Source organism: Camelus ferus, chromosome 30 (assembly GCF_009834535.1).
Source record: "Camelus ferus isolate YT-003-E chromosome 30, BCGSAC_Cfer_1.0, whole genome shotgun sequence".
In the NCBI taxonomy this organism is placed as follows: Eukaryota; Metazoa; Chordata; class Mammalia; order Artiodactyla; family Camelidae; genus Camelus; species Camelus ferus.
In genome coordinates, this window is record NC_045725.1 from 16,412,256 (window position 1) to 16,438,540 (window position 26,285).

Below are 26,285 nucleotides of genomic sequence, written 5' to 3' on the forward strand. Positions count from 1 at the left end.
TTTCTCCTTCGATTCCTCAGGCAGCAGTGTTCCCTGCAGGTGCATGTAGAGCCCTCCCTCAGAAGCCCATGTCCCCTCTGCAGCGACTTCTCCCAAACTTGCCCCAACCTTATATAGCCCAAGAGCTTTCAAATGTGTTTTAATGTCAGAACTTTTTTTGTTTTAAATGAACCTCACGTGGAAAGACATACGAAACAGAGGATGGGAGTGTGTGATACAGCAGGTGAGCTCACCCATTTTACAGATGAGAAAACTACAACCCAGAGAGGGAAGGAAGCCTTGCCCAGTGTTACACAGCTAGTTAGTAGTAGATACGGCACACCAGACTCCCAATCCAGTGCTCCTTTATCATACTCTGTGTCACCGCTTGGTCTTTCTTTTGGGTCCTCTTCTTGACAACTCAGGAGAGAGTCATCAAAGCCCTGACCCTTCTCAATTGACTTTCCCAAGTGACTCTGGCACTAGCTCCACTCATCACAGACTTTGTGCACATCTTAATGGGCATTATTTTTTTGTCAGCCAGTTCCCTTTATAGTTAGGAGAAAGCAACCCTGTAAAAGCTAAGTGGAAGTCTATTATTTTCAGCCACATCTGCCAATATTAGGCAAGGGTTTTCCTCATCTTTGCCAGAATTGAATAGCAGCTGCCCTTATTTAATAAAATACTGAGAATAATTATAAACTGAGACCGATGTACCAAAACCTAGAAGAGTGCTTTATAGCTTCATATGGTTTTTAATATTGCCAAGTGCCTTATATCCCTTTCTGTAATCAACAGGTTATAAATCAGGCAGAACTATAATAATCATAAATAGATTTTCCTTCCAGAAGATGAAACCAAACTGAGGAGCAGGTGTTAATAATTCATAAATCTACTGCTTGCTTTTTTCCCAATACCATCAAGCAATTCTCCAGTTCTCAGTGGACACTGACTGGGTGTCCTACAACTTAATTCTGACACTGTCTACCTGGAGAGAGCGGGCTCAGTACCACAGAACTGCACCCTCTACCGGCCCCTTCAGATGCCAGGCACAAGTCCAGGTTGTCATCTGTGCTTCTGACAGAACAGCTATAGCTCAGAGTTCCCACGACCCCCTCTTCAGGTTTGATTAATTTGCTAGAGCAGCTCACAGAACTGAGAGAAACAGTTACTAATGTTTATCAGTTTATTAGAAAGGATATGGATGAACAGCCAGAAGAAGGGGGACATAGGGCAAGGTCTAGAAGGGTCCTGAGAACAGGAACTTCTGTCCCATAGAACTGGGATGTGCCACCCTCCTGGCACGTGGATGTGGTCACCTACCAGCAGCTCATCAAATCTCATCATTCATGATGTTTTTTAGAGCTTAATCTGTAGCCAGTCCCCCTGCCCACTCCCAGACATCGTGGCTGGGGCTGAAAGTTCCAGTCCTCTAATCACTTGGTCTTTCTGTTGACAAACCCCATCCTGAGATATGTTGTGGTCTCACCTTAAGTTCCCTCATTTGCATAAATCAGGTGTGATGAAAGGGGTTCCTTATGAAAAACAAAAGACACTCTTATCACTCACGAAATTGAGTGTTTGAGGAACTCTGGGCCAGGAAGTAGGGACAAAGACCAAATATTTCTTATTACACCACAATTAATAAGTTCTATTTTTAGTTCTACAGAGGTCATTTATGACCTCATCTGAGACCCTGAACCTTCCTGAGAACTGTTATTCTGTTGTCTAAGTCTGTCCAGGCTGCTATAACAGGATATCAGAGACTGGGTGGCTTATAAACAACAGAAATGTATATCTCATGTTCTGGAGCCTGGGAAGTCCAAGGTCAAGGCGCTGGCAGATTCAGTGCCTGGTGAGAGGTGCTTCCAGATTTATAGATGGTCATCTTCTCAGCGTCCACACATGGTGGAATGGATGAGGGAGCTCTCTGGGCTTCTTTTATAAGGGCATGAATGCCGCTCCTGAGGGCTCCACCTTCATGCCCGAACTCCTGCCAAATGACTCACCTCCTAATACCACCACTTAGGGAGACTGGGATTCAACATATGAATGTGGGGGTCTGGGGGACAGAAACATTCAGTCTGTAGCACCTGTCAAATGATTTCCTGAGACTGAGTGCCTCCTAGGAAATGACGCTTCAGTAATTCACCCGTACTTGGAGAATTCAAGCACAATCCCACTAATCGACAGGCAACAAGTAACTGACACAGCACTTCTGTGAAAACAAAGGGCGGTAGTTACCAATGTGCAAGTGCACGTTCCTAATAAATCCACTAATCTTTGCTCTCCTTCCTGGTAAACCTATTTCGTGGCTATGACATATCCTTTATGGGGACTCAGGTTTGCGCTGCAAATTCTATTCACAAAGTAATGGCACTTCCTAAAAGATTAGGTTGTTATATTCTTGACTTAGTTGAATAAAACGTGTGTTCTGGTTTTTGATAGACTGATTGCCCTAGAGAAATAACTGGAATTCATTATGCTTTCAGTGGAGACCTGTGTGCCCGTGTGTGTTATTTATATTAAAGGTATTAAAAGCACATTTGTGTTTAAGCTACTCAGCCACAATTTTCTTTTTCCATGAAAATTACTCACACAAGCTGGACTGTTCATAGTATCTCTTATTACTAGTAAAAAATTCCTGATGCCTAGGACAGAGGCTGGCTGGGATGCATTTTGGGGTCATAGAAACTACAGTCTTTTTTTTCTTTTTTTGTCTTTCTCGCCTACCCTCATAAATACAGGCTTTTTTGTTTGTTTGTTTGTTTGTCTTTTTTTTTTGGAGGGGGGAGGTAATTAGGTTTATTTATTTATTTGTTTATTTAACTCTGCCACTGAGCCATACCCCCCCGCCTAGTCTCTTGTTGTCCATACTTTTTGTGATGGTCTCCATAGAGCCAATTTCTGATGACGAAAAAATTATTTCAGCACTTTTAGAAAAAAAACTTCCCAAATGTCCCTTAAGATTTTTTTTTTCATTCATGTGAACAACAACAGCTACAAAGCCACTCGGGGCTTTGCAATCACAGCTCTGCCTTTCTCATCCCGACACTGGGACAGCAGGGATTTGGGGGCATAGAGATCCAATTCCACATTTACTGAGTGCTTACAGAGATGACGAGATGCTTTTCCCTCATATCTCTCAAGTCCACCTTCATGTTCAGAAAAGCTGGGGCCATGATAATCTCAACCTAGAGGTGGGGAGAGGAAAAGAGGCAGGAAGGGACCGAAGAGACCAAGCTTTAAAAGTTGGACAACTCTAAACAAGCAATTCTCCAGTGAAGACATACAAATGGCCAATAGGCACATGAAAAAATGCTCAATATCACTAGTTATCAGAGAAATGCAAATCAAAACTACAGTGAGGTATCACCTCACACCAGTCAGAGTGGCCATCATGAAAAAGTACACAAACGATAAATGCTGGAGAGGCTGTGGAGGAAAGGGAACCCTCCTGCACTGTGGGAATGCAGTTTGGTGTGGCTGTTATGGAAAACAGTATGGAAATTCCTCAAAAAACTAAAAATAGACTTACCATATGATCCAGCAATCCCACTCCTGGACATATATCCAGAGGGAACTCTAATTCGAAAAGATACATGTACCCCAATATTCATAGCAGCACTATTTACAATAGCTAAGACATGGAAACAACTTAAATGTCCATCGAAAGATGACGGGATAAAGAAGATGTGGTATATTTATACAACGGAACACTACTCAACCATAAAAAATAATAAAATAATGCCATTTGCTGCAACATGGATGGACCTAGAGATTGTCATTCTAAATAAAGTAAGCTAGAAAGAGAAAGAAAAATATCTTATGATATCACTTACATGTAGCATCTTTAAAAAAATGAACTTTTTTACAAAACAGAAACAGACTCAGACACAGAAAACAAACTTATGGTTACTGGTGGGGGGAAAAGGGTGGGAAGGGATAAATTGGGAGTTTGAGATCTGCAGATACTAACTACTATATATAAAGGAGATAAACAACAAGTTTATACTGTATAGCACAGGGAACTATATTCAATATCTTGTAGTAACATGGTGAAAAAGAATATGAAAACGAATATATGTATGTATATGTCTGACTGAGCTATTATGCTGTACACGAGAAACTGACACAACATTGTATACTGACTATACTTCAATTAAAAAAAAGTTGGACAACTCACAATCTTTGTCCAGTGGGTTATAACTATCAGAGTTTAAGTACAGAACACTCTTCTAAGCGTGTAGTGAGCACTCAGTAATTGTCGGAGGCAAATATGAGGTCAGTTGTCTTCCAGGCTCCTGGGTGTCAAGGACCTTACCAGCTTGCATAATGTCTGTTCAGGAATCTAGCATAGTAACATCCTCCTAATGAGGGCTTTTGGGGTTGAAGGATGAAGTTCATGGACCATTTTGGGGTCAGTCAGGTACCCACAAGGTCCAGGTGATGAGTTTTCTTCCTTATGGGTGTGAGCTACTCATCAAAGCCTGGATGACTTTTGTAATTGTAAGCTGCTGTTGGTGAGGAGGAGAAAAAATCAAGTTAAGCACCATGATTAGGGGGGAAATTCCAGTATATTCTATCAACAGTGGATTGTTTGTGTGAGAGGAATAGGATATTTTAACAGGTCATGAGATGAATAAAAATGACTTGTGAAATGAACTGAGGTGAGGCGAAGGAGTCAAATCTCAGTGAATTCAGATTTCTACACAGAGCAGAAGAGGGGAGGAAGTAGTGAATTGCAAAACTTTTTTGAACATGACGCAGATTTAAGAAAACCATTTAATGATGTGACCTGTGGTGTGTGCTCACATTCATATCCTCATCCACATACAAGCATGTATATCTGAAATTAAAATGTCATCAAGTGATAACTCTTCTCACATATTGTGAACTGTGATGTTTTCAATTTCACCATTTTAGAAATGCTGGCAAGATCTGCTCAACTGATTTCACAGCTCATAATTATTGGGTTATGGTCTACAGTTTGAAAAACACACGACTGGGTGAGGTGAGGACAGAGCAGGGAACACGCAGTTAGAATTTCAGTGAGGTCTTATCACAGGTTGAAAGAAGAGAATGCTGGGATGGTCCAAGCTAGTCAAGAAACTTCTGGGAAGTTAGCAGGCTGAGAGGTTGGCCCTGCCTGTGGGAATCAGGCCAGCATCAATATCTGCCCAAATTCTTTGATACCTAATACCTGGGCTGACTTGCCTGGAAGGCACTGCAGGATTTCCAAGAAACCTCTAAGGTAGGGAGCACGTAGGGGATATTGGTGGCCAGTATCACTGAGTGATGCTAGGGACCAGGGATTGTGGAAAATATTGCCTGACTCCATGGTTACAATCTTTGCAGACCTTACTGATGAGGTAATTTACACAGCCAGGATTCAACTCTTACCTGCTTAAAATGCCAGAAGCACTTCCCATGACACTTAGGATTAAGGCCAGAATTTTTGCTATTGGCCACACTGTCTTTATGATTTGTGCTCTGACCCTCTCTCTGGCCACTCTTCCTTCCACCCACCCTGCTCTGCAGACTGTGACACTTTCAAATGCTCTTACCTTTTCCTTAGCCTTCCCTCACACTGTTCCCTCTGCTTGAGCCACTTTTCTTCTGTTTAACATACAACCTAATTTTTGATTCCCTGTGAAGCCTTTCTTGCTTCCTCCCCTGCAATAAGATTAGGTTTTCCAGTTAGAACTTTCATACAAGGAAATTCAATTATGTGTGTAAGCATGTATTTAATATATTTCTCCCCACTAGACTGTGAGCTCCATGAAAGCAAGAACAGTGCCTGATCTTTTAAAAGTTAAAACAATGAATTTAAATTAAACGTCTCACAAGGGAGTTACACTCAATTTTTTTGATCATTTAAAAAATATCTCTTAAATCTAGGTTTATAATACCTTTTTTATTGTAATGTTGTTTATTTTTTCTTTCTATTTTGTTCCCTTAAGTCTTTTGAGGAGTTTACATAATTTTTTTTTTAATTGAAGTATAGTCAGTTACAATGTATCAGTTTCTGGTGTACAGCACAATGTCCCAGTCATGCATATACATACATATATTTGTTTTCATATTCTTTTTCATTAAAGGTTATTACAAGATATTGGATGCTCCCTGTGCTATACAGAAGAAATTTTGTTTTTTAATCTATTTTTATAGATAGTGGCCAACATTTACAAATCTCAGACTCCTAAATTTATCCCTTTCCACCCGCTTTCCCCTGGTTACCATAAAACTGACTATGTCTGCAAGTCTGTTCCTGTTTTGTAGATGAGTTCATTAGTGTTCTCTTTTTTCTTTTTTTAGATTCCACATATGAGCGATATCATATAGTATTTTTCCTTCTCTTCCTGGCTTACTTCACTTAGAATGACGATCTCTAGATCCATCCATGTTGCTGCAAATGGCGTTATTTCATTCTTTTTATGGCTGAGTAGTATCCCATTGTATAAATATAGCACACCTTCTTTATCAAGTCATCTGTCGATGGACATTTATGTTGCTTTCCATGTCTTGGCTATTGTAAATAGTGCTGCTATGAACATTAGGGTGCATGTATCTTTTCAAATTAGAGTTTCCCTCTGGATATATGCCCAGGAGTGGGATTGCTGGATCACATGGTAAGTTTATTTGAGTTTTCATACTTCATTGCTCTATTCAAATAAACGGTTTTTGGTTTTATGCATTCTTTCTACTATTTCTAGTCACCACACCACATTCTCTTAGTAATTCTAGTAGCTTTATATATACATATAAACTCGTGTCCTAAGGTTTTTAGTTGTACAGTTATAGCATCTACAAATACATTTTTGAATCTTTCTTTTGAAGTGTTGTAGCTTTTATTTCATTTTCATGTCTTATTGCTTTCTTTTAGCCACTTAATGTTAATAATAGTGATAGCAAACATCTCTATCTTGTTGGTGAATTTGGTGGAAATAGCTTTAGAACTTTTCTACTTTTTATGCTGTTTGCTGTGCTGTTTTGAGTAGCTAGCATTTATTGTTCCCTGAGGGGCCAGTAAGGTTGAATGAAAACCAGAAGTGTCCTGGGAGCCAAGTAAAAACAAAAAATATTTCAAGAAGACAAGAGTGATCAACTACGTCAAATGCTAAATAGATCAGGTAAGATAAAGCCTGAGATTTGATCATTAAATTTAAAATCGTGGAGGTCACTGATGACCTTGACAAGAGCAGTTTCCATATAGTAGTGACTAGAACTGGTTGAAGAAAGAATGAAGGAGAAGAATTAGGGACACTGAGTGGAGGTAGGTTTTGTTTTGCTAAGATTTGTTATAAAGGAGAGAAGAGAGTTGGGAGAGCTGCTAAAGAGGAATGGAGTCAAAAGAGTTTTTGTTTTGTTTTTTATTGTTTTTTTTTTAAGATGGGAGACATTAAACCATATTAAGAGCTGCTTCTTATGACCCTACAATGAGGAAAAACTAATGATCAAAGAGAGAGGGGAGCATTTATATAGTGATGTCCTTGAACAAGTGAGAGGATGGGTCCTGCACATAAGTGGGAGGTGACTTCAGATACAGCAGGGACAGTTCATTTACAATAAGAGAGGGAAGGCAGGATATGACAAATGAGGACAGACTTTGGTAAGTGGGTCATTGTAGTCACCTATTGCTTTTTTTCTCAGTGAATTTAAAGATTTTCTAGGTGATTCTAGTGAACATGTAGGTTTGGAATCACTGGCCTATAGTTAAAGCAGCCCAAAGGGCCTGTTGCTTTCCTCCCCAAATCTAGGCCTGCATCTCATTTTTCTGCTGGTGAGAAAAGACATTTCCAGAGCAGCTTGGGGGTGATGGTGAAGGGGGAGTTGCCTCTACTTTGTAGACCTTAGGTCCCAGGCTGTGAGAATAGCCCCAGGCCTGTCTCACCTTCCTAGCTGGACAAGCTGTACATATGGGAAGGGGCGGGGGGTGGGGGAGAGAATATAGGTCAGACCTCTCCCAAAAGGGAGCCACCTAAGAGGCAAAAGGACACCTGGCCCAGCACAGGCTTATTTCTATGCTCCTGCTACTGAGACTCCATCTTCTAGGAGTAATGGTCCAGTTGCTTCCTTAAATATGACCAGTCCTTAGCACCAGGAGAGAGGACACATGCAAAGTCACTGGCCCTGATGCCAAGTCCTACCTGGAGTGGAAGGAGAGGGGTGGGGAAAACTTTAATAAATCTAAATTGCCTCCCGTCTTCCACCTAGGCCTAAGTAAAAAATGGGTGTCATGAGAGGTTAGTTTGGCCAGCACAATTGTCTTGGCCTGTTTGGGTTGCTATAACAAAAAACCCATTGACTGGGTGATTTAAGCAGACATTTATTTTTCACAATTCTGGAGGCTGGGAAGTCCAGGATCAAGTTGCTGGCAGATTTGGCATCTGGGGAGAACCAGCTGCCTGGTTCTTAGACCACTGTCTTTCTAAAGGCACTAATCCCATGCCTGAGGGCTCCATCCTCATGACCTAATCACCTCCCAAAGGTCCCAAACACCATCACACTGGGGATTAGGTTTCAACATGTGAATTTTGGGGAGATACATTCAGTCTATAGCAATAATATTAAAAAAAATTATAGCTATACACCCTCAGCAAGGCAGACATGGCATCTTCCTACGTGATGCAGCATCTCCCTGCCCCTGTGTCCCCCAGGACCACCACAGACACCAGCACCCTGGCCTCCACCGAGGTACAACTTGTGGTATCTAGTCATAGGCAGTGAGGAAATGCTGCTATATTTTTCCCCCAGGAAAAAAAGTCCTAAAATGCCTGGTGACCTTCCCAACCCCTAAGCTCTGTGTGGTTATTTTCTGCTGATTTACCCCTACCTAGGCCAGCTGTTTCTTTAGGAGTCTCCCCTTGGCGTAAAAAATAAGGAACAACCTGTTTCCTGATAGCAGCATCAACAGAAGAAGGACACCATGTGATGTAAATGTGATGGCGGGTGCCTGGTTCCTATTCATTCCCTGGCATTGTGCAGTAATGGACTCTGATATTAAAATGCATATTTCACACCCTTGTCCCACGATCTGGAGGATGGCCATTCACTATGCATGAGCCATTCACTCATGCTCATCACACAGAGAAAATTACATTTTCCCAGTTGCCAAATGGAAGAGACAAATTATCTCATGTGGACAAGCACATTGCTCCCAAGGCAGTTTCACAGACCCAAGACACTGATCTAAAACACCCAGGAGGGAGACTGAACACTCCTGGGGTCATTTTGCTTAGTCTCTTCTTCAGGCCCACCAGACCCTCACCCCGGTGTGCTTACTGTGGTGGGACATTTGCCCTTCCAGCTTTTTTGGATAAAATGAGCATCCTTAAGGCCTCTTAGTCTTCCTTCCTAGAAAACCTGTTATAAAAATGAATAAATCAACACAGAACAGTTCATATTTATGCATACCACTGAATTGATAATACTTATTTGTAATGAAAATTAAAGATGTGAAATGCTAAAATGCTCTCTTTGAGGAAGATGCATTAGAATGTCCTGCCAGTGATGTACACACATCTACTTGTTACACATGCTCTCCTTATCCTTATGTATTCTTTTAGGTTAACGAAGGTCCTGATAACCGTGGTCTCTAGTTTAGCATCTAATCCTAAACCTGTTACCTACATATATGCAGTTAACAGCAATTGTATCCACACAATAATTGCAGCTACCATTTATTACCCTTCATATGGACATCACTGCTCTAACCACTTAAAGCATTTTCTAATATGACCCCACAATTTAAAATTTTTATGTTTTGCCCACGTTACGATTAGCACTGTTACATGATTCATACCTTAATTCTTTCAACAGTTATTGAGCGCATATTACACACTTGGAATTGTATGAGGCCCTGGAGGTAGAGGTAGGTGTGAAGCAGAAATAACCATAGTACAGAGTAGACCCTCTGAAGTGTCAAAGTGAGGTTTTTACACTGAATGCTTTGGGAGTTGGGAGAAGGGAGGGCTCATGGGCAGCTAAAGCCACTAGTGATCTCATTATACAATATTTAGGTTATCATATTTTTCTCTGCCTAGAAAAGAGGCTCTTCAACCATTCCTTTGTAGTGCACGCATTGTGACGCCCCAATCGGTGTGGACCACTATGGATTATCTTTGGATTAGGCACCATCTAAACGCTATTACCAGTACTATGGGTCTGGTGGCTTCTGCTTGCCTTTTCTCTGGCTTCCTAAGTGTTGGTTCCCTTCTGTTAGTTCTATCCCGGCCGTGTAAACGAGCACAGATTCACAGCCCGAGCGGCCGGCTCTGGACTGGTGCACGCGCGCTCTGCGCCCCCTCGACCCTGGGCGGGGTCCCTCTCCCGCCCACTCAGCTCTCCCCCTGGCAGGTGCCGCCGGCCACCCGGTCCCCGCCAGTTCCTTCTCCTCCCCCGCGCCCCCACCCCCGGCTGCTGCAGCGTCGCGTGGCAGACCCCGCGGAGAGGCCGGATTTCGGCCGGGGCTCAGGAGCGCTCGGCTTCCCGCCGCCCATCCCTCCCGGTCAGAGCCCGAGGGGTCTCCTCCCACAGGGCTGGAGTGAAGACGAGCTTCAAAGGTGATGGAGGAGTCTGGGGGTCGTGCGTCCAGGCAAGGAGGCCAGGAGACCCCGGGACTGGCGCTCGACTCAGAAAACGCGGGCGCCCGCCCCCGCAGGTGAGGTTGCCTCCGAGGGGCTGGGTCGGAGAAGGCCCGTCTACACTGCGCGCGCTCCGCCCCGGAACAGCGCGGCAGAGCGGCCCGGGGGCTGCGGGAGGTGGGGCACGGGGTGCGCAGGGCAGGCAGCGGCCCCCGGAGGCGCAGGGCCGGGCTCCCCCACGCCCGGGATCCCCCACGCCCGTCGCCGCAGCAGGTGGGGGCGCGGAGTGCCGGAGGCGGGGCTCGGCTCGGGGCGGAGCCGCGGCGGCGGCGGCGGCGAGCGCGGGGCGGCGCGGGCGGGGGCTAGTGCCCGAGCCGCAGCTGAAGCCGGAGGGGGAGCCGTGAGCCGGGCTGTCCCGGCGCCCGCGGGAGCTCGCCGCGCGCAGGGGCTGGGACCCGCCGGGCCGAGCGCGCCGGCGCCGCGACCGCAGACAAAGGCGCCGCTCGCTCCCGGGCCGCCGCGCTCTCCGGCTCTGCCTTGGGTAAGTGGCTCCCTCTTCGCTTTCTTTCTTCTCCGGTCTGCCTGCTCCTCTCGGAGTTCTGTGGGCTCCGGAGAAGCCAAGGAGAAAGGAAGAAATGATACTTCCCCGCTCTCTCTGGAGCCCCCACCTCACCTTTGAGGAAAAAAAAAAATCCAAAACAAATCCCCCAGCAAATTCCACACTAGCGAGTTTCCGAGCGGTCTCCTGGGGGTCGACGCGGCCGCCCACTGTGACCCCAGAGTCGGCGGACCGCGCGCACCGGTGTAGACCCTGGACCCGCGATTTGGACGGGAAGGTTGCCGCTGGGCTCCCCCGGGTCGCGGAGGTGGAGGTGTAGGGGCGCAGGCTATAGGGGCCGGACACCGCGAGGGGACCCCATCGCCAGGGACAGTTCGTCGGATCTGGGGGCACCGAGGGGCAGTTCGCACTGCCAGTTCAGATTCGGATCTTGGTTGTGGGGTCTGCCCCAGTCGCCTAGCATCATCCCCTCCAGACGGGCTCCTTCCTGGCTAGTTTAAGGGTTAATACAGCGCTCCCTACGCTCCACCCCGCCGAGGCGCCCACTCTGCCCCTTCGCGGCCCCAGGGCGGGGGCTCCGGGCGCCCGGGAGAGCGGGGAGGGAGGGAGCTCCGCCGCTTTCCCGGCTCAGCACTCCCGAGCTCGTATCTGCTGGGGAGGGCGGGCCGCTGCGGGCGGCGAGTCGGGTTTGACATCACTGCGCGGTCCCGGGCGGGCTCCCCAAGCCTCTTCCCCCTGCTCTCCCTCAGAAAAGCAATCAGAAGCCCGGCTGGCCCTTTTGCTTTTGTTCTGCCCATAAATCTCCGGAATCCGGGGAGAAGCCAGGGTGGGCGGATGCCCCGGTAGGGGGCCGAGGCAGGAGCTCCAGGTGCAGCCCTGAAGTAACAATTGGAGGCGGCGGCGGTTTCCCGCCCCTGGGTGCGGAATGGATCCCCATCGCTGATCAGTCCTCGGGAGCAGGCAGTGGGCCCGCGGCTGGAGAAAGAGCGGTGTCCTCCTCGGCCGCGCGTTCTCACGCGCCTCTCCCACACTCACTCTGGAAAGCGCTACCTCCAGACGCGCGTTTCCATTCATGGATCTGTGCCTAGGATTTGATTCATGTCACCTCTGCCCGGTTCTCTAAGGAGCGAGTTATCTGCTTCTATTTGATTTGATGCCCATTTATAGGAGGCCTACTGTGTGCAAGGCAGCAGTCTTAGGATTGTCTTAATTTAAAAGATATTTATGGAGCACCTACTGTGTGCAAAACAGATGTGTTACAAACTTTTCAATTGAACAGATTTTTATTGAGTACTTACTCTGTTCAAGGTTCCTGTGCTCTTTGTTTTAATAGACATTTACTGAGCACCTACCGAATACAAGATTGTTGTTTTTCTTTTTCTGAAGGGTTGCCCAGTGTACCTTTGGGGTGCATATGGAGACAAGGAAGAGAAAATTTGTCTTTGGACTCTTCAGTTCCTTTCGTAACCTGCACTTTAACCTTTCTGGACTGCTTGCTGTGGGGTGTAGGAAGAGCCGGTCTTCTACTACAGCTTGAGGGTTTGTCAGAGGGGAGCAGGGCAGAATAATGAAAAGGCCTGCTCTGGGACCTCTTTCCAATTCAGTTTCCTCTCACTGGAAATAAAACTAAAAAGAAAGTCAGTTCCTCTGTGCAAAGCATGGTGCTGGTTATTGCAGGGAATCAAAGGTGAATGAGCAAAGCCTTGAAACTCAAAGGTGGAGAGGTTGTGGTGGGGACAGAAAGACAGACAAAAGACAATCAACTAAACCACTGTTGGGCCGGGGAGGTATGAAGGTAGGGTCAGCGTGGACCTGCCAGCCCCTAGCTCCAAACTGGTGACAGCGGCTGGGGTGAGGATGTCTTTAAAATCCCATCATTGTGATGGCTGGGGACCTAGAGGCAGGATCAAATGGTCCGAGGGTCCTTCCTGCTAAGAGATTAGATGACTCTATTACTCTGATACTCTTGGGATCCTGAGACACACTGGAATATCCAGATTGGCAAGAAAATCGTGGGTCTTCAGGCTATTGGCGGAGTTGTTATACATAGGCTGTTATCAGAGAAATGTAGTCTTGTAGGTAGGCTGTGTCCTAAAGGACCTACCAGAGTTGTTGAGCTAAACACATAAAATGACTGGGCAGCATATGTGAAAAGCCAGGAGCAAATTCCTCCTAGAATTTAATGTCAAAAACAGAATTCTGTCCTCATGGAATTGTGGCTTTCCTTTTATCAGATGGCAAGAATTTGCTCTGTGTCTAGTATGTTTATCTTTTTAACTTGGCCTCCAGCAATTCCTGGTAACTGCTTTATCCCAGCTTCTCAGTACAGTGATCTTTTTCTTCCCAGATTATTTCTGATCTCCCTTAAAAAATTTTTTAAAATTACAATCTATTATTTTTTTGTTATGAACTTGAAAGCCCCCCCCCGATGTTGTCTGGCAGAAGATCATTATGAAAGGTACATAGGACATGTAGTAAGCACTAGATGAGTGACTCTCTAGGAGGGCCTGTACTTAGAAGAGGGAGGGGAAAAAGGCCAAAATCAGGAACATGCAGAGAAAACATAAACTGGCCCTGCAAAATGGAATAGGATTTCAGATAGGTAAAGAAAATGAACAACGACCTCCCTCCCTAATTGAGGGAAAGTTTGCAGGAGACAGTGTGAAGGAAAACAAACCATCTTTACAGCGCTTTAGGAATTCAATAACTCTTCCTGGGGAAAACTTTCCGTTCATTCAGCAAAGAAGGGCTGCCGAGCCTTTTACTGTGTCCATGGCTTTGCTAGGTGTTAGGTGGGGGTTTCCGCCCAGCAGGGTTTGGGGTCCACCGTGATCCCACAGCTGGTGGGGACCCTTGTCCCCTGTTCCAGCTGCAGGGATAGCATCCCGACCATTCTTTCAAACATTCCTGGAGTTTTTTTCACCTGAGCTGAACTTGATTGTAATCTTCTTCAAGGCCAGGAATGTGACTTCTTTTTTTCTCTGCATCCTTTTCTCCCTGCAGGCTCAGGCATAAGTCTATAGAGTAGGTGACATTTATTTCAGAACCCCATGCTGCCCACTCCTTCACCCTTCCCCTACCTCCTGGGGACCTGGCCTCTCTCCCTCTCCACTGCTTTCAGCTGCTCAGAGCCTTTCATTGTATGAAAACTTGGGGGGGAAAAACAATCTGTCGTCAGTCACTTTCTCTTGAATATGAATGTAGGTCACTGTTCTTTCTTCCAGGGGTCTTTGCACTTTAAACGTCATTATGGAATGAAAGGCTCTGTCCATCACGAGAAGGTTTCAAGCATAGAGCAGCGGGTGTAGGAGGTACCTGGGGACTCGAAGTGCCTTTTCTAGTGCTCCTGAAATTATGCCACCACCTCCTCATGTAGCCACTCTTGGCGAGGGTCCCTGGAGCCCCGTGATCCTTAAAAGTCTGGAGCCTTTGCTGCTTTGACCATGGCATGGTGGTTGAAGTCAGACAGCAGCTCTGGCCTTCACTCACTCTATTCTTTAAAGGTTAATCATTTTCCAGATAAAATCCTTGCTTCCCTGCCTACATGTGCCATTATTTTAAGGCCGAGTTTCTCATCCTGGGCTCTCTCAGTGCTGTGGCTGGGATAATTCATCGTCGTGGGGGCTGCCCTGTGCATTGTAGAATGTTTAGCAGCAGCCCTGGCTTCTGCCCACAGGATGCCAGTAGCACCCCGCACTCCCTCCCCCATTCTGACAACCGAAAGTGTTCCCAGTTATTGCCAGAAGTCCCCTCGGGAGCAGAATCACTCCTGATTGTGAATCACTGTTCTAAGGGGTATTAGTTACTCTGTAACGTGCTACACAACCATTCCCACTTTTCTGGGAGAGGCTTTATTTAATGTAACTTGGTTCTTTTCAAGACAGGTGACTTGGTAAGTGTGTGATGTACACTGTGGAACTTTCTCTATGAATAACTTCATAAAGCAGGAGGGAGGGTGTAGCTCAGGGGTAGAGTGTATACCTAGCATGCCTGAGGTCTGAGGTTCAATCCCCAGTACCTTCATTTAAAAAAAAATACTAATTACTCCCCCCCCAAAAAGTTAGATTTCTTAAAAAATAAAAAGCAAGAAAAATACAAGTTGTTAAAAAAAAATAAATAGATCAGAATAAACATCCCTTGTCAGGTCACGTATACTAATCTGGTCATCACATTAAGTCAGTCTTTTAAGGTGAAAAAGCAGCAACAAGCAAACAAACCAACCCTGCCATATTCTTCCCCTAGCGTGTGGCTGATTTATGTACCAGAAATGCAGGTAGTGGCACTGCCATTGGCAGCCACCGTTGCCCGCAGGGCCATCCCAGCCCTTGCCTGGACAGTGGCTGGTGGGCAGCAGTCGGGGAGGGAAGCAGCAGGGGAGGATCTGGTTCTGGTGGGACCGGATGCTTCTGTAATGTGAGGAGTCCTCTTTAAGAAAAAGACAAAAGAACCAGGTGAACATCTTGCTAGGGCCTTGGAAGGGGCGCTAAGGTTTCAGTTTCCTTAGCTTCAGGTGAAGCTGCCTCTGGAAAACGTTTTGAGAAGTGGGAGGACAGCCGTGGCTGCAGGAACAGGAAAGCAGAGGCTTTCTTCTCTCCGTGACTGGTGAGCGCTAGAAGTGTCTCAAAGACTTGAATTCAGCAGAGAGCAGGGATCAAAACAGAATTGTTAAATACAGCGCAGCCTGTGCTTCTGTTAATGTCTGCCCTCAAAAGCAGAACTTTCATGGCGTCAGCATCAGCAGCATCTTTGTAGGATGGAACAAGGGGCAAGGTTAGTACAAGTTTAGCAGCAGGATCCGTGAATTCTGCTAGTTGATAGAAGTAACTTAATGGATCTTGTAAGTGAGGTTGGCCTAGTGCCCAAGTTATTGCTTCAGAAAGTGAATGAGACTCTTTTTCAGGTCACTGTAATGGTGTTTGAAAAGTTTACAGTACGATTTCATTGATTCAGACTTCTGTTTTGGAATTCCCAAGCCTTGCACTGTAACAGGCCATAGATAGAAAATATCTTTGGGGTCAGGTAGGCATGTAATTCAAGTTCTTGAAAACTTAAAATAATAAAACAAGCAAGTAAAAACCCTCTATATTTCAGACTTTTCAGTCCTTCATAATCTTTTCCCTTAATCTAAATTGACCTATTTTTAATGAGGAAAAGAAAGGGCTATGATTAGTATCTAAGTGTACCTGGCTGTGCATGAAACTGATCTGCCAATATGTCATTGTCTAGATTTAACAAAAATAAAGACTCTCTATTAGAAGATTTGCTGTAGGAGGGATTTTTAAAAAATGTAGTTTTCCATTTGTGTTGAAAGTGATTTGATTTTTATAAAACTTTTCAAGATGCAAGATCGATTTGGAGATTTTGGGTGAAATCTACACGTACTCACAGAGGTTAGACCTGCAAGGAGACCTGGGAATCCGTGACCAGCTCTCCTTGCTCCATTGTGTAAATGGGGAAACTGAAGCTGAGAGAAGTTTGGTGGTTTGCAGAGGTCAGGGCTGAGGCTGGGGCTAGGAGTCAGGAGTGTGTCCCATCTCCTTTGACACTCAGGTGCCACTGGGGTACCTTTCCTTCTTCCCCAATGCCACAGCAGTTTGGTGGAGGAAGGCCAGGAAGGAAAAGAGTTTGATAGCTGTCTCATTTCCAGGTCATCTTGTCCTGAAAGAACTAACCATTAATTCAGACGGATTACATCTGTGCCCAAGGGGTGTGTGTGTGTGTACAGGTAGCACTGAGGATACAGATTAGTGGAATGAGATTATTTTATAAAGCTTCCTCTGTAGAGCATGATGACTGTAGTTAACCATACTGTATTATATTTTAGAGAGTTGTGAAGAGAGTAGACCTTAAAAGTTCCCAACATAGGAAAAAAATTTGCACTGTAAACTGACTATACTTCAATTAAAAAAAAAAGAAAAGAAAAAAAATTGTGACCCTGTGGTGATGACGACACTTGTTGTGGTGATCATTTCATGTTATATACAAATAGCGAATCATGTTGTCCACCTGAAACTAATATAATGTTATGTGTCAGTTATATCTCAGAAATTTTGAAAACAATGTTTTAATGCTTCCTCTAATGATCTTTTATATTATATGTACAGTAAATAATTGGAATGAAATGTTTACTTCCCTGTTTGGGAAAGTAATACATATTTGTTATGGAAAGTAGCAAGAAGAATGAAAAAAAATCATCTTACCTGTGATTGATCTGATCATATTGCACTATGTTTATTTTTAGTGTTTTTTTCCTCAGCTCATTATTAAACACAATTGAGATCATACTGTACGTATAATTTTAATTTTCATCTTGCCTTTTTTTCCAGTTAATATGATAGCAATTTCCATGTTATTACAAACTCTTTTTAAATATAATTTTTAATGACTACATGATTCAGTACTTTGGACGCCTGTTGACTGATCACAATATTTCGTTGTTAGTGGACCTTATTTGCTCCCAATTTCCCACCACTGTGTCATTTCAGTGAGTGACTTTGTGTCCATACTTTTCTACAATTTGGATTGTTTTCTTTGTATACATTCTCAGGTAGTGAAATTACTTATCCAAGAATGGAAGCACCCTGGGAGCAAATTGCTTTCCAGAACTGGAAATGATTTCACCACATCATTGATGACAGGGTCTTTTTTAAAAAATTATTTAATTGATAAGGTGAAAAATATCACATTGTTGCTTCCATTTGCATTTTGGTTACCAACTAGGCTGAGCATTTCTCTGTAGAATTGTCACCTGTTTATATCTTTTGTTAATTATCTATATTTGTATTTGGGTTAAAAAAAATTGATCTACATGTAGAAAACCCGTTTTTTTAAGAGGAAAAACAATAAACCTCTGATTGGATGGCTATTTTATGAAGTTCCATCCAACCCTAATGTTCCACAATTCCAACACTTCAAGGGCTGTGTTTTAGGCTGAACTTTTGTCACAGCGGTGGGGTGCCTGTTCAATTCCTGAAGCAACCTTGAGTGGATAGGGAGTTCTGTCTCCTTGGTTTCAGCCAGCGTATAGTGAGCCCTTATTCAGTGCTTCACAAGCGTTGATTCTCAGTCTTTATAACAGCTTGTGAAGTGGGTACTCTTTTTTTTTAAGTATAATCAGCTTTATTGGTGCATAACTTATGCATAATAAACTATATCCATTTAAAATGTATAATTCAGTGGTTTTACATTTGGGTTTACTTGTGAAATCAAACCACAGTCAAGATAGCATTTCCATCACTCCCCCAAAACTCTTTTTTATTGAAGTATAGTCAGTTTACAACGTTGTGTTAATTTCTGGTGTACAGCATAGTGATTCAGTTATACATATACATATATACATATATTCCTTTTCATATTCTTTTTCATTATAGTCTATTACAAGATATTTAATATGGTTCCCTGTGCTATACAGTAGGACCTTGTTGTTTATCTATTTTATATATAGTAGGTAGTATCTGCAAATCCCGAACTCCCAGTTTATCCCTACCCTCCTTCTCCTCCAGTAACCATAAATTTGTTTTCTATGACTGTGAGTCTGTTTCTGTTTTGTAAATAAGTTCATCTGTGTCATTTTTTTAAGATTCCACATATAAGTGATATCATATGCTATTTTTCTTTCTGGTTTATAAAGTGGGTATGCTTTTACTACATCCATTTACATATAAAATTGATGCACAGAAAAATAAAATAACCAGTCATGTGTACTTAAAAAGAGTTCTGGTTACCAATTCCAGAGTACGTGGGGTTCCCCCCCACACACATCCAAGCGATTCTCTGCAACACCAGCTGGGTGTCCTGCAATTCAACTCAGTTCTGACACTATCTACCTGTAGTAACATCAGGTTCACCCACAAGACTGCCCTCTAGTTCAGATGCCAGTGGCAAGGCTGGGTTGTCACCTGTGCTTCTGACCAACTGGCTATAAATCAGAGGCTCCCACGACTCCCTCCTTGATTTCAGTTAATTTGGTAGAGTGGTCACAGACTCAGGAAAACCCACTTAGATTACTGGTCTATTGCAAAGGATATTAAAGATACAAATCAATGGCCAGATGAAGAGATACCCAGGGTGAGATCCCAAACAAAGGAGATTCTGTCCTCATGGGGTTTGGGGCTCAGCACAGTGGTACGTGGAAATGTTCTTGTTCCCCAAACTGGAAGCTCTCCAAAAACTCCTCCTTTTGGTTTTTTGTGGAGGCTTCATTACAAAGGCATGATTGATCAAGTCATTGGCCATTGGCGATTGATTCAACCTCCAGCCCCTTGCCCCAGCCTGGAAATCAGGTGGTGGAATTGAAAAGTTCCATCCGTCTTTCCATGGTTGGTTCCCCTGGCAACCCGCCCCCATCCCTAGGTACTTTCCAAAGGTTACTTCGTTAATATAAACCCAGGTGTGGTAGAGTGAGGCTTGTTATGAATAACAAGACATCTATTTCACCTTTTTGGCTCTGAAGCAGTTTCAGGAACTGAGGACAAAAGACCAAGTATTATAACAAGAGAGATTCTCATTGCACTTATCGCTCAGGAAATTCCAAGGGTTTGGGGAGCTGTGAGCCAGGAACCATGTTTGTGGATGAAGACCGTATATATGAGAAATATATTTTGTTCATCTGAATGGCCAAATACATATTTCTTATAAATCACAATATTGCAATTTTTAACCCCTGTTACACTACCTCTGGATCTTTGCTAAAGTGACCTGCCTCGGTTGTATAGTTGGCCTTTGAGGGAGCTGGGCTTAGGAAAATTAGCAATTTCCCCTGAACTTTATTGCCTTTTATTGGGAGAACTCTGTGGTGCAAGGGAATTTTATTATCTTAAACTTCCTCACTATAACTTTTATATCTCTTACCCTCTCTTCCGTTTTTCCATCTTTTTTATATCTCCTAGCTACATCTGGTAGCTTTTCTGACCTGTCTTCTAAGTCACACCATGTCTCTTCAGCTATATCTAATCTGCAGCTAAATCCATCTGTTGCATTCTTAATTTCAGTTACTGAATTTCAGTTCTAGAATTTTTAGCTCTTTTTCAAATCTTTAATGTTACTTTATATAGTCCTGGTTCCTTGTTTTGAAAATTTTAAGCCCAACTTCTATCTCCTTGAGCATAGTAAGTATGGTTGTCTTACATTCTGTGTCGGGTAATTTTTCCATGTGGGATGTGTCTGTTTCTTCCGTTTGTGTTTTGTTCTGATTCTCATCTTGGCTCATATTCATGTCATTATACCTCCTCATGTGCCTTGTTATCTTTGAATGTATGTTTGTGTTTTGAAAAAAAAATTTGTATAAATACCATGTCTTATCAATTTAAGAAGTAAATGTTTTTCACATTTTGATCTCTGAAATTCTGATGTGGTTTACAATTCATGGAGATGTACATTTATAGTTGGTAGCATTTTTCCCTTTTCATTTGTACGTACCTAAAATAACAGTGCGTTATATAATTAGTGATACTGAAGATTGATGAAATGAAATAATTGGAGGCTTTGAATGCTGGTGATAAACATGACAAGAATTCTAGAGAGGTCTTTAAATGGCCTCTGCAAACTTTTGGGGGTACCAGCAATCCCAGATCAATTTGGGGACCTGAGATTTTTCTAGGCCATCCACATGTCAGGAAGCCAGGACTAGTTCATTTTTTGTTTTCTCTTACTTGTAGGGCCTCGCTCTTTGAGGTCTCTACCAAAAGTGTGACGTGACTTACGAGCCTTAATCTTAGGGATGCCCTGGCCCCCCTGTGAGGCTGCCAGAAGTGCTGCTCACCTCCCCAGCCTTCTCTTCTGGATTGACAGATCCCCCCAAATGGATAATGGTGGCCCCTAAGACTCAGGGCCACATCTTGGTATCCCCTTGGTATCTCTTAGGTCTTAAGCCTAAATCCCCACTCTCTTGTAAGCTCTTTGGTGCTTATAGGGAGAATTTTAAAAAATACTTCATCTGGGTTTCTTTGTTGTGTTCTCTAGGAAGGTTGGCTCTAATTGGGCAGTGTGTCACTGCCGGAAGGAGGCAGTAGTGAATCTGATCCATCTTAAGAGACTGACACAGGCATGAGCTGCTTAGCTGCTCTTTGCCAGCTCATGACTAGAGAATTTTCCCCGTCCACTCCTGATGTGTCATCCAGGTCGCAGCTGGAAAGTGGAGGTTGGGATGAACAAATTTCCACAAACTGGGCACAGCTAAATGTAGATATATTTCCCTACTGAAAAAGACTAATTCGTCAGGTTTTTCCTAGTAAGGAGGGTGACCTGGCAGAGAAAGCAGTTGCAGGAGTGGTGTCTGGACCCCCGTCAATCATCCATCTCCATGCGGTCTCTTACTTCTCATCCGTACCATCCTGCAGAAAGATGGGGATTTAGGACCAAGGAATGGTCTATTCTATTCTATTCCAGCAACTGTGTTTTAGCTAGGTAAGATTTCTTCCATTCATTGTGGGTCCCCAACATTTCCATTTGGAAAGCAGAATTTCTCACCCATGGCCAAGGTTATAACCTTGTGGAGACTGAACTATTGTGTCCAGGTTCAGGGGTCAGGGTGGCCTTTCCAGGTGACTCTTGTTGAATCCTGTTTTTCTAAAGAAGCTCTGTGTTCCTTTCTGGGTTTTAGAAGGCACGTGCTTACCTGTGTGTTCTCAAAATCAGCAGCCAGATGTATTTTCTTCCTACCTTATTCCAACTCTCATGGATGCCTTGTCCCGCCTCCCCCCGCCTGCCCACCCCCGCCAGCTTTCATGAAGCCAGAAGTTTACAACGAGAAAAATATATGTGTTGAGTTTGAAAAGGTTGGGCAAAGGAGCCCAGAATGGTGGGAAGCCCTCCTCTACCACCTTATCAGAGCCTCCATTGGCTTTTTTGAGAAGGGCTCTTATTTTATTTTAATTTTCTCCCTGGAAACCCCAGAGCTGTCCTCAGAAAATTGCAATCTGCCCAGGGAACTGTGGGTCCACTCCCGCCCTTGGGGAGGGTAGCCATCGGGTAAAGTGAAGGCAGGTTTGGTGGCAGGGATCTGTCTCTCAAGAAAGGGCTTGTTTAGGGGAGTACCCCCGCCAACTTTTTGGAGACCACTTCATACCTTCTGTGTATCCCATGATGCTTTATTCAGCTTATTTTTATTTTTATTTAGTTTTACAATGTTTCACACATAGGAAAGACTACATATAACTGAGCCCACCTATTACTAGAAATAGAAATCCTCCAATTAGGTTTTAATAACTATTTCTAAAGGAACAAATCTGTCAGTCCACTCCCAGGTAGTTCTAGGTTGTGACTGATCCCTTTGGAAGAAATGATAAATGACTTAATTAATTTTGAAGACACAAATTTCCTATTCTCCCAGAAAGTGTTCCCTTCCTTGATTACTTTTGGAGGCAAATTACTAGAAAGCCCCACCAGCCAAAAGAATTTATGAACCGTGACATCTGAAAACTCTTCAGCCTGAAAGGAAGTAAATTAATTCCAGCAGCATGGTTCACTTTAGGTACAAGCCAGGTTTCTTTATTTATCAGTAACTAAGGCGCTTAAGCTGATTTTTTTCTGAAGAGATAAAATTATTTTGACATCTAGGCCATTTTCTATATTTCTGTTGTCAAATTTTCCATTTATTTGAATTTGAGAGTTTTTTCCCCCAGCCATCCTGAGACCATTTTGTCTGCTAATAAGAGATACTGTGCTGTGATTTCAGTAACGTGTGTGAGAACCACAGGGAGTTTGAAGTTAGCTGAGTAATTTTTGTATTTGTCGTAGAGACCAGGACTTTGCCTTCAGGACGTGGTGGCAGTGGTCCTTTTAACCAAATAGTCAGGACCTTTTGGGAGACTCAGAGCATTAAAGTATGATAGCTCTTTCCACAGAAATAAAGGGACAGAGAAATTCAGAAATCTGAAATGATTTTGTTTTTACTTATTTTTTAATTGAAGTCTAGTCAGTTTACAATGTTGTGTCAATTTCTGGTGTACAGTGCAATGCTTCAGTCGTACAAGAATATATATATATATTTGTTTTCATATTCTTTTTCATCATAAGCTACTTCAAGATATCAAATATGGTTCCCTGTGCTATACAGTATAAACTTGTTTATCTGTTTTAAATATACCAGTCAGTATCTGCAAATCTCGAACTCCCAATATATCCCTTCCCACCCCCTTCCCCCCGGTAACCATAAGTTTGTTTTCTATGCTTGTGAGTCTGTTTCTGTTTTATAAATAGTCTTTTTTTTTTTTTTAAGACTCCACATATGAGTGACATCATATGGTATTTTTCTTTCTCTTTTTGGCTTACTTTACTTAGAATGACATTCTCCAGGGCCATCCCTGTTGCTGCAAATGGCATTATTTTATTATTTTTATTTGTACGAGGAGATTAGGAGAGGTGGTTGTGGCAAACCCACTTTGAAAGAGGAGGTGAGAACTTTTGAACAGTGGAGTGACTGCAGTGACTGCTTTGAGCCTTCCAGATCGGAGGAGAGAATACGAAAAATGCCTTGACCAGTTACATAATAAAGCCAGGAAAGTATGTGCCATCAAAATGACAGAGAACTTTAGGGTGTACAGAGTAAGAGCAGAGACAGTTTTTCTACATTGTGAGTGAGAGTATGTCTGGTAAATCGTTCTGGGCATGTTGTGGCCTAAATAACTGTTCATTTTCCTATACTTTATCATTTTCTTGAGCTGAATGTTGATTAAAAAGAAATAGACTTAGGTCCTTATTAATTTTGTTGGGTCTCTGAATGAAGGATGATAGAGTAAGTCCAACATGAAGAAGTTCTGTTTATTACAGTTCAGTTTTAGTTCAAAGCTTGATGTCTTGTTTCTAAATTTTTGCGCATGCTTTCACTCTCCAAGAGTTATTCAGTGAATTTGTTAATCCTGAAAACTCCCTTTTTTATGAGCTGTCTTTGAAAGTGAACCTGAAATGCATTTATGGAACAAAAAGAGGTGAAAAATCCTATGACTTCTCTCTTCAGTTTTTTTAGAAGCAGATCCAGAGCCAAAGATCTATCTATAGGTCCTTTAATGATTTGACTTTTCTTTAACCAACAAACAACACAGTGCTCTATACTCCTAAATTGAGGATTTGGTGTCCATAATATATTAAATAACCTTCTTGTCTTCTGTTCCACCTGTCCTATTGGTAAGAAAAAATAAGAGCATTATTATTTAATTATCAGCACTAGCAGCAATGTCAGATTTCAGTAATCTAAAACTATATTGCCTTAAACTGAGATTATTTGAAATAAGATCTTTCCTCTCCAGTAATGGATACGTAGAAAAGGAGGTGTATAGCTGTAGATGGGGAGCAGATACAGGAACATAGACACATAGAGTTGTGGTTTTGAGATAATCATCAGCTTTTTTCTGGAAGGACTCATAAGACATTGTGAGTAATGGTAGAGAAATTGGTTACTGGGTTGAGGGAAAGGATTTTTTATTTTATATCTTTCCATACTATTTAATTTTTAAAATAAGCACATATTTTAATTTACTGAGTAAATAAGGGAAAAATTAAGAAGGTGGGAGAAAAAGAAGCCCTGTTGCATGAGACTCTCTGAATTTAACCTCTGGATTCCTCTCTCAGTGGAAATTCTGGTTTTTATAAATCATCAGATCAAAATCTATAAGAACACAGTATATCCCCATGGTTTTGTGTAACTTACATTGCAGAATTTTGTAAAGCCCTCTCATGCCAGTGTCTTCCCGAGCCTCTCAGCGGCACTGTCCTGTACGTTGGATTGGTATCATATAATTCACATTTTACTTAAACGTAAGCGTGGGGAAGATGGGTGGCTTATCTGAGATGACATGTTCATCACCTGGGAAGTTCAGAACTAGAAGCCAAGGCTAGCGTTCCTTTAACCCTGATAGACTTCCACTACTTATTCTGGATGTTCTTTGTTAAACACTCGAAGCTGCCTTCTCTCCAGTTTCATGCCACAGCATCTGTTTCATTCTGTTTTAAATCACGGTTAGATGTATAATTGCTTTTCTCATTAATTTTACCACCCTAGGCCGTCTGTCTTCCTTCTGTAGCCTTGCTGTGTCTAGTACGCCATGGTGCGTGTCTTAGTTACTTAATCCTCAGGTCACGGAATTGGATACTCAAGGTACTTTCTCCCAAATAATAATCCATTTTTAGGAAAACAGAGTGATAAACTTAAGCCATTTCCACAAGACTAATATCATTGTCCACAAGAGAATTCAAACCATATAATATTTGAGCTGGAAGAAGACCATCCTTGCGAGTGTTTATTCTCTTGTTTTAGAAATGAGGAACCGGGGGACCAGATGACTTGCTCAGGATCACGCAGGGAATTAGAGGTGACTTGGTACTCAGAGCCCTGCTCTCGTCCAGCCCGGCCCTCCTCCGGCTGCAACAGTCACTGTGGACCTACACACAATAATTGTCTTGGTCATCAGGCATGGAGATGAATGATCAGTGCTGGCAAAACATAGGTCAGTTAAAAAAGCACCTGTAAAGAGGTCACCTCAAAAAGAAGAGGAGGTATGGGGCTGATTTTTCCAAGTTTTAATAAATGATTTTGCAGGTTTACCTCTTTTTAAAGCAAACTTGCTCTGTAACCATCAGCATTTCCACAAAAGGATTCACAGTAGGAATCCTATCAATGGTAAGTATCCCAACCACGTGCGTTTGCAATAGAGTCAAGTCACCCTCCCTTGTTGGGCGTATCTTAGGTGCATGGCATCAAAGCTGTGAAATGAGGAATTAATAAGTGTTTTTTATCGTACCTGCTGGCTTTTGAAAATGCAGGCCACGTCTGGCCTGGTGAATAAGCCACCTGTCCCCCTCTTTAGCAAGGAGTGAAGAGCACTCCTGTTCCTAGAGTCACCCCTCGGCACTCGAGTGCTCGGAAGTCATTCCCAGTTTTCAAACATGCTGAGAAGGGAGCTGGGAAGACTTTTTTGTCTGAAGCTACCCAAAGGAGACACAGAAGGAGAAATTCCGAAGAGCGAGACAGTACCAAAAGTGTGACTACTGTGGGAGCCCTGAGGTTCCCTGGGGCTCACTCACGAGGAGGCAGAGTGTCGTTTTTATGACATACATACTTTTTGTGCCACCTCCCTGTTGGATTCATACAGTCCTAGAAGGCTCTAGCTCCAAGAGGCGTAGTTGTAAAGGACATCATGGTACTAGATGGTACTAGATGGTACTAG

The 26,285-nt window shown here is 43.2% G+C and overlaps 1 protein-coding gene across 3 annotated transcripts in view; it reads left to right on the plus strand.

Moving 5' to 3' along the window:
• The first annotated feature begins 10,527 nt into the window (after positions 1 to 10,527).
• MAPK4 (mitogen-activated protein kinase 4) overlaps positions 10,528 to 26,285 on the plus strand; it is a 148,521-nt gene continuing 132,763 nt past the window's right edge. For 2 of the 3 annotated variants that reach the window (XM_032470752.1, XM_032470751.1), the window contains exon 1: positions 10,875 to 11,106. The gene's annotated coding sequence lies outside the window, so the exon portion shown is untranslated. Of the gene's footprint in view, positions 10,643 to 10,874; positions 11,107 to 26,285 lie in introns of those variants that run through there. The other variant, XM_032470753.1, reaches the window with a different exon arrangement.